This window comes from Phalacrocorax carbo, chromosome 7 (genome assembly GCF_963921805.1).
Source record: "Phalacrocorax carbo chromosome 7, bPhaCar2.1, whole genome shotgun sequence".
In the NCBI taxonomy this organism is placed as follows: Eukaryota; Metazoa; Chordata; class Aves; order Suliformes; family Phalacrocoracidae; genus Phalacrocorax; species Phalacrocorax carbo.
Genome location: NC_087519.1, coordinates 31,172,134 through 31,180,124, shown reverse-complemented (window position 1 = coordinate 31,180,124; position 7,991 = coordinate 31,172,134). Strand labels below are relative to the sequence as shown.

Below are 7,991 nucleotides of genomic sequence, written 5' to 3'. Positions count from 1 at the left end.
TTCTTTAAAGTATGCTGGGAAAAGGTTCAGCATTTTGTGTGTGTGTAAAGTTCTGATAATATTGGAAAGTGAGAAAAGCAGCGGGAGTTTCATAAATAAAAAGCTTTTCTAAGCTAGTTTTTTTCCATGTAACAAACTTGCAGTAAAAACAAGAAAAAAGAAAAAAGTAAAAAAGAAAAGGCCTAGTTCTACCAGTTCATCTTTTGTGATTTCAGAAAGATACTATGCTGGAAGAAAAGCTAGGCAAAGGAGAGATTCAGCAGCATGTGGAAACTACCCATTAGCAGTGCAGTTTGAGCAATTCTAGCTGTGCAGTTAAAAGAAAATGGCAAGGCCCAAACCTGCCTGCTTATGGATGGACCCTACTTAAGAAGGCCTGCTGTCTTCCATGGTGTTTCATACAGACTGATACTTGCCTTGCAAAACCAAATGGGGGAGCCAGGTAGAATTTAAAGCAGGGCAGCGCCCTACCTTACCAACCATAAGCCACTTTGGGTGAATGTTAGTGTCAGATGTGGTGTTATATGGTGAAACAGATGTATATAAAGGGCTTGCCTAATGTATGAATGATTTGTTCTCACCATGCTCCAAGAGTTACAAATTAATACAAATAAACAAAGCTGGGAAAAAAAACCCACAACCATTTTAATGTTTTTGTTACAATCTTTGTGTCCTTTAAAACTTTTTGGGTATGCACACACAAATATACCTTACTCATGCTGCTATTAAAACCCTTATGCTACAGCTACTTACTAGGTAAAGTGACTTTAATAACAACCCATTTTGTCCTGTAGCATTTTGCAACCGTTTTCTTTTGCTTTATTTCTTAGCAGACGAGCCATTGCATCAGTAGTAATACTCCTCTAGAAGCCATGTGCCTGCCTTATTTCATACTGGTGCTGCCTGGAATAACTTGTACCTATATACATGATTGCAACTTTCAGAAAATGGGCACAGCAGAAAAATTTGGACTGAGCTGGTTCAAGATGCACAATCCCATTTTGGGTAACACCGTTTACCCTGGTTTTTGGCAAATTAAATAGAAAGCTACAAACAATAAAAAGTAACAAGAATAGAAGTTAAAAATTATTCCGGTAGGCTTGACCAAAATAACTGCTTAGTATGCCTTTAAAATAAAACTGCCTCTGGCAGTTACTAGTATGGAAAAGGTACTGGCTTTTTCTGGTGGTGGTGATTACTGTTCGCCTGCTAGAACTGGCATGCTCCGCTACAGTGATGAATGTGTCTACTATTCTGTTTTTTCTGGAAACTCATTCAACTCTAGTGCAGTGCCACAGTTTGCCTCCACCTCTTCATGCTTGCAGTCTGACTGGGTGGGGGGGGCACATGACACACACTTCAAAAATTTTGCCTTTGTTGAAGTGCCTTACTTTGAATCTGTGGTAAAAGGTATAGCACTTTGCACACAGCCAGAGACAGGTATTTTTGGCACGACATGAAAAACAACATTCCATGGAAACCGAGAATGTCGTTCCACACACCCCCAACCCAATCAACCCTAAAGCAGAGAACTTAAAACAGAAAAAGACAATGAAATTCTGGACATGAAGTCCTAACAGCAACAGTAAGTTGACAAAAGTACACAGAGAATATCTAATTAGGATTAGTCTTTAAATTAGACTCCTCAGAGGAGTGCAAACTAAGAATGGGATCCTGATAAGCTGACTTGTGCATCGCAACAAATCCAGTTGCAGAATCTGGTCCTAATGCTTCCGCTGCCCACCCCCTCTCCTCTCTGGCAGTTAAATACTCCGGAGTACTTTACTCACAGGCTGTTTCTGTAACAGTTATAGCTTAAATATCTATGTACCTAATGGACTTATCCCTAACACCAGTGAGGGAGGAAAGTAGCATTAACCTCATTTTGCAGATAAACAGTGGAAGCCCTGATGGCTCTCTGCTGCATTACAACCTACAGAGCAATTGCACATATGCAGTGAGTGTAAAAATGCGGTTACACCACACTGCTGTATTCACACCAAGGCTGACAGAGCTTTGGCATGTCCTCTGTTCCTTCTTTCCACAGCCAAGTATGACTATGAAGATAAAGGAAGTTCAGAGTATGGGTAATTTATCAGTTTCTCAGCTACTGATTGCTCTGGAAGATGTGGAGACTAGAATGCCACTCAATGTTCTATGTACCGGTGAGTAATCTCACTGCTGAAATGGAGCAACTCAAATCTCAGGTTCTCCCTCACCACAACTGAGGATGGCGCAGGGGCCTGCGCAAAAACCCGTGTGACCAATGTCACAAGAAATTAGTTTTTATTTTTTTTTACTGTAAGATAAGAAATGTCAATACTCTGAATGTTTTGCCTGACCAGAAGGGGAAAAGATTTTTTTTTAAAATAAATATTAAAAATTGTTTCTTTTACATTTGGATGGAAACTAATCACATGGTAACTGGCGTATCAGGAACTAGTTTTCCACAAGAGAACAGTACGTACCTTTAATGCCTCAGAAACTCTTAACCGTTTTTGTAGTTACTCAAACTGATGCTAACTGGATGGTGCCGGAGAAAGGTGAAGCTCTATGGTCGCCTGTCCTGCACTTTGGTTTGTGACCCGGCAACTCCTGAACACTACACGGGGTCAGTTTCGAAACCTTAGGGTGTGCACCCAGCAAGGGCGGCAACACCAGGAAGCGGGATACGGGCGCTTCCCCCTTATGTAACCGAGCAGGGCCCCCGGCAGGCCATGGGCTGGTCCCAGGCAGGTCAGCCGCCGAGGGTTCCCGCTGCTGCTCCCGCACCGCGAGCAGCGGGCCCACCTCCTCCCAGCGGGAGTGCCGGGCTCTCCCGGCTGGGCTGGCTTCCCTCTCCTCTCAGCGCGCGGTCCTGCGGGCCGCCGGCGGCGGCGGCGTTCAGGAGCCTCTTCCAAGTGCGGCCCTTCCCCGCCGGCAGGACAGCGCGGGACGGGTCGAGAGCGCTTTCCCCCAACGGCCCGCCCGCCCCTCCGCCGCCGCTGCCACGGGGCCCGTCGCCTTGCAGGGGCCGCCCGCGGCGTGCCAGGGCCTGGGCCAGGAGCCCCGCCCTGTCGCTTACTCCCCTCAGCGGGGCCGAGAGCGCGCCCCACCCCGCCCCAGCTCGCGAGCGCGCGGCCGCCCGCCAACGGTCCCGCGCGCGCCGACCCGGCGGGCGCTGACGTCACAGGCGGCTCCGAGGGGGCGGGGCGGAGCCGCTTCCCTCAGGCGTGATGTAACCTCTGCCCTCATCGGCCCTTGGGTCCGGCGGTGGAGGGGCAGCGCAGGCGGAGGGGAGGAGAGCGGAGCGGAGCGCGGCGGGGCGGCGCGGCACAGGGGCAACGCGGCGGCTGGCGGTGAGTGCTGCGGTGGCGGCGCGGGGACGCGTCCCCGGCGCGGCGGGGGAGGGGAGGGGTGGGGTGGCGGTGTAGGCTCGGAGGCGATTGTGGCTGCCGATGGAAACATGGTGCCACACGTGAGGCTTATGTAAAATGAGCGGCGTCCGGCGCCGCCAATGAGGGAGACGCCCGCCCCGCCCCCGCCCCCGTCCCCCTCTGGCGTCACGCGTCCGCGGCCAATGGCCGTGCGGGGAGGGCGGGTTCTCCGGGCTCAGTCACGTTTCAGCCTGTATGAAGTCGGTGCCGGGCTGCACCGGGCTGGGAGGACGTGGTGTGCGGGGTGAGTTGGGAGCCGCCGGGCGCCCTTCATGTGGCCTGCCGGGGCTGGGGGCCCTGCAGGCGCTGTGGTGGCGGGCGGGGGAGGCTGAGGGGAGAGGCGGGCGGGGTCCGGGGGGGGGAGCTGAGGGGCTCCCTTTCCTCCACCGCCCGCTGGGCCCAGGTTACGTAACCCCCGCGCGCCGGGGCTCTCCCGTTGCCGGGGAGATGGGACGGGGCCGCCGGGGGGACGGGGCTGGGGGTTGTGGTCCGGCGCGGGGTTCCCCCAGGCACGGGGTGGGTGGGAGGCTCTCAAACCGTGGGGGGCGGCTGTGGCACGCCCCCCTCCCGACCTACCTTAGGCCGTCGCGGGGGAAGGGGGTGCCGGCTGTGACCCGCTTCGCAGGGTGGGGGTCTCCGGGGTGAGTGTGACCTATCCCATAGCGGGGGTGGGGGTCATAGACAGGCCGGGCGGGGCTGGGGGCTCGGGGGGGGGGTGTCTGTGCCGCCCTCCTTTGCGCGCTCCGCGTGGGGCTGGGCCGAGGGGCGGCAGCGGCCCCCAGCGTGGGGCGGGAGCGGGGCAGCCGTGCCCCCCAACCGGGTAGGGCTCGGCGCGGGGCGGCGGGCCGGCCGGTGCGGAGGAGGAGCGCGGCGGGGCGGCCGTGCGTTCCCCGCCCCGCGCGGCCCGGCGGCCGTGGGGCCAGTCCCCCAGCGCTGCCGCGGGGCCCGCTCTGGCGTCCCTGGCGGCCGCGGTTGCGGGGCGGGGGCTGTGGCCGCATCTGTCGAAGGTCAGCTCCAGGGTTTGGAGGGAGCGAAAACAAAGGCGGGGAGCGCCTGTGGGCAACACGCGTGTCCCGGTCCGGTGATCGTGGTCCGCCGCCCCGCACCTTGCCGCCTGCCCCCTGAGGGGACGGTGCTGTACGCTGCTGGCTGCGGGCTTTTTTCATGTGAGGAACTGCGTGGCAGTAAGCAGCAGAATCTCGGCACTACCGAGATGCATAAGCTACAGGTAGAAGACAGCAGGTGCTGTGGATTTCGTTTTTTGTGTTGCCTGCAGTTGCAAGGACGCTTTGTTCCTTGAGACCGTGTGGCTGTGCTGGTGTTGACATTAGTTGCATGCTATTACGTGCCTGATTACAAAACAGTTTATGTAAGTACAGTTTCATGGAAATAGATGAGCAGTACAGTAACAGTCAAGCTGACACTTCATAAGACTGTGATAGCTTAGGATAGGGTATAGCATTGCCCTGTGTACCACAGGAGATTAAAAAGCCCCCAAAGAGGTCAGTATGATGTCTCTGGTACTTGGAAACTGAAGCACTTCAAAATTGTATTCCAGTGAAACAGTAACTTGGCTGAGACAGTGCGTATGAAGGGTTTTGAAGAAACGTGGGTTTGTGTTTGTAGGCTGCAAGATGTCTTTCTTTTCCAAATGTAAGACTCTGAAGTTTACTGTCATGTGCATCTGAGACTGAATAGCTACCGCTTATGTATTTACAAGTACGGGGCGAGGTGGAAATTCTGTGATGATACTAGTGGTGTGATTGTCTGGTCTAGTCAAAAGTAGAGTTAAAAACTGATATAGTATAGTGAGAAATTGTTTCAAGTTGCCAGTGTCGTTTTAACCACAGAGTTTGTTTACAGATGACAGTTAATGTTAGTTAACATTTGTCAAAACTGCAGCTATCTTTTGGAGCTGGCTTTTGCTTGTTCTCAAGGTAAAAGCTCAATCACAATGATGGTAGTGAGGAATATCTACTTGAATGCAAAAGGCTAGTTTTGATAATATAGGGTTGTTGCTAAAACTTAAGGATGTCAAGTTGACACCTAAGGCCATGATGGTATGGCCCTATTCTGTAAGTGGATCTTATTCTATATTAGATAGTTTGAGGGCATTGACCTTGATGAAACTCAAACTTTTCTTACTTTCTAGGGTGCCTCAGTGTCTGTATGTGTCCTTGATCATCTTAGCCTTGGCACAGTGCTGTTTATGCACTTTATGCAGTGGCTTTCGAATAGAGAATTTGAGAGTAGGGCCCAGAATTTGATTCATGTGAGGGAGAGTGCCCGCATTGTCATGCTGTAACATTGAGTTCCTTGTTGCTTATGCTTGTGTGTGTTCGCATACTCTTCTGATCTTTCTTTTTTACATTTCTCACTGAAACTTGCATTATTTTTGCAAAGTGAAGAAGTTTCAGTGGAGAACTGGACCATATCCTGGCTTCATCCAAGGCTTGCTGTTAGCCTTGTGATTAGGGCACTGTTCTGAGGTGTACAGTTCTTCTTCCGGACTGTGAAGGTTGCTTACCTTGCTAGTAAGATACAATGGAAAAGAGAGAGGGCCTTTGTCCTAGAGTAGAAGAAAAAAAGTAATATTCTTCAGTTTTGGTGGGTTTTCAGCCATTTTGGGTGTTTGTTTCAAGGAAGAAAGGAGAATGCTTTAGTCGGGTAGTTGGCATAAGCATCCAACAGTGTGCAGAGAAAAAGCGTGGCCTGTCCTGCGCTGTGAAGAAGTAAAGTGTAGTTTGGCCTGATATAGTCCAGAAGGTAAAGGCATGGAAAGCAGGGTTTTGGCTTTTGTGTGCTTTCTTCAGATTCAGCAGGTTTTCTGGTTTCATTTATGATGCAAAGACTAGATGGTTTTGCTGGACTTTTTTGTTTGTGTCATAGGAAGCCTACAAGAAGTTCTACTATTTGTTTTAACACGTGAATGCTGTCTGTGAAAATCTAAGTAATCTTCATTTTTACAGCTTACTCGCATTTCTTCTGTATTTCCACAGACAGGTGTTAAGAGACAGCGTATTGTGGCAGCTCTTAGTATAATACCTTACTCTTCCACCTTTTTCCCCCCAGTCATAAGAATAAAATATGTAACAACTCAGCTTACCAAATAAACTTACTTGAGCCTGTCCCTGGATTATACATTTTTATAAAAATAAATTTCCCCTCTGAAGAATCACATTTTTGAGAGTAAACTGAGATTCGGATGGAGTTTAGCTATAGTATGAGAGTAGAGTGAAATGGGGAAACTGATTGGAGGTAGAGTTCTGGATTTTTCTTCTACCTCAGACTTTATTATGACCAGGAAGTATTTGGTTTAGATACAGACTGATAAACAAATTCTCTTTTTCCTGGGTTCTTGCCACACCCCTATTTCTCTAACATCTTTACAATATTAAATTGTACTTTACTGCAGAAAAGCTTTTTTTAGCACATTAAAGTATAAGCACATGAGCAAGTTACCATGGGTTGAGGTATATTTGGTGTGGTGTAAAAGCAAGTAGATTACCACTAGCCAGTAGAACAAGTAAATTATTGCTAGTCTAGATCAACTGTAGTGTTTTTATAGTGTTGCTATGGTTGGCCTGTGTTAAAAGGGAACATCGTGTTCTTAGCAAGGTGTTGTGCAATACTTGGCATGAATGTCCTGTAGACACTGTATTACACTCATAACATTACCACATCATAATTACTAGATAATCAGTTGTTTCTGAAAAGGAATTTTTGTGTCCAGGTTTGGTTGCATGGCCTTGAATTCCTCTCAGGATGGTGGTTTACAGAGGTTTTTAACTGGGTTGTCTTGCTGCATTCATACTTTCCACATCCAGCTATGTTGCTATTCTGCAAGTTTTAAACTGCTTGAATATTTACTGTGTTAACCTAGCTTGTCAAGCACTGAACAGCAAATGGGTCAATTAATACCTGTATTATTCTTTGTGATATAGTTTTATTACTCTGAAGGGCTTCGGCTTGCATTTTTGGGTAAGGATGAGGCTGGATGCAGAAAATTGTGATCTTGAAAGTAATGGTGCTGATCTTTTGAGTACTGTGTCTGTCCCCTCTTCCGCTTTAAGCGCTGGCTTAACCTTAACCATTGCTGTGGTGGGGGCCAGGCTGTTAGCGCAACATATGTGGTTGGTAGTAAGGCAAACCTAGCTGTTGGTAAGTAAATAACAATTCCACCTTCTGACACAGAGAGGGTTTTTTTGGAGTTGTTTCTGTTTAGTTACAGGTGAGATACTTCCTTCTGTAAAGCATGTTTAAAGGGCATGGGAAAAGAGAAATCGGCAGTCAAAAAAAACACTTCATGGGCTAATGGTTTTGTGATCTGTTGCTGGGATTTCTTGTGGCCCCAGGCCACTTTTGTGAAATACAGTATGGCAGAGGAGACCAAAACGAAGGAGGTTCAGGTGGCTTGCGTACATCTGCAAAGGCTGTGGAGAGGCTCTGAAACTACTCTTTTAGAGCACGTTCTGCTCGCGCTGATAGTGAACCAGCAACTGTGTGTAGTAGGAAAGCACCTGAACACATGGGAATCCACATGCCTGAGAATACGTGCGGTGATCTGGTGCTCTA

At 49.3% G+C, this 7,991-nt stretch overlaps 1 protein-coding gene across 1 annotated transcript in view; it reads left to right on the top strand.

The window, feature by feature from the left end:
• The first annotated feature begins 3,578 nt into the window (after positions 1 to 3,578).
• LOC104050678 (period circadian protein homolog 2-like) overlaps positions 3,579 to 7,991 on the top strand; it is a 52,582-nt gene continuing 48,169 nt past the window's right edge. The window contains 1 exon segment of the mRNA XM_064457323.1: positions 3,579 to 3,660. The gene's annotated coding sequence lies outside the window, so the exon portion shown is untranslated.